Genomic DNA, 778 nt, shown 5'->3' with positions numbered 1-778 from the left:
TTTAATTATGATATTCAATATATAAGAAAACATTCTTCTCCTTGTCAAGAAATTATAGTGAATGGATAAAGTGAATTAGTTCAAATTATATTCAGCCAAATAGGAACATACCTATTCTTTGCCCTTTGGTCCAGGTGTAAAGACCATTGACTAATCCTACACTTGTTTACTGATTTTGCGGCTAGGCTGGGAGGATACCGGCTCTCACTTCGGAGCTCTCATGTTCCCCTCTCCTGAGGGCTAACATCTACACTTCAGCACCCAAACGATAGGACCGAATTGGGGGTTTTAGTCTGTCACTCTAAAATCTCCAATTCTACGCCAAATACTTTAATTTCCTTATTTATTTGCACCAAAATTCAAGGGCTTTGACCTCCCTGAACCTTGGATGTAATCTTCACTTTAGTTGGAAAACTCAACATATTTTAACAAATCAATTGGCCAGATTGAAAGTAAATTAAGACCAAAGTAAAAAAGATCATCATAATTTCTTAAACATTTTCGTGGCTCAACCAATTCAAATCACCATTTCACAAATCTCAAGACAAGGAGAAAGACAGAAAAAATTACTCAGATCTCATGGGGAAAACACAACAAAACTCAGAATTCATATATAAAAACAAAGTCATACAAACTATAACAAGTAAATAAACTTATTTATAATTTCTCCTCAAGAAAACTCCTCGAAGTTCCTCTGAATCTCTTTCTTTCTTTATAGCACACAAAATTCCTCTTCGAAGTAGCAAGGAGGAAGAAATCTCTCACTTTCCCTCCACTC

The sequence above is a fragment of the Phalaenopsis equestris genome, unplaced genomic scaffold (genome assembly GCF_001263595.1).
Source record: "Phalaenopsis equestris unplaced genomic scaffold, ASM126359v1 Scaffold000188, whole genome shotgun sequence".
In the NCBI taxonomy this organism is placed as follows: Eukaryota; Viridiplantae; Streptophyta; class Magnoliopsida; order Asparagales; family Orchidaceae; genus Phalaenopsis; species Phalaenopsis equestris.
The sequence above is the reverse complement of the archived record's forward strand: the minus strand, read 5'-3'. Positions refer to the sequence as shown.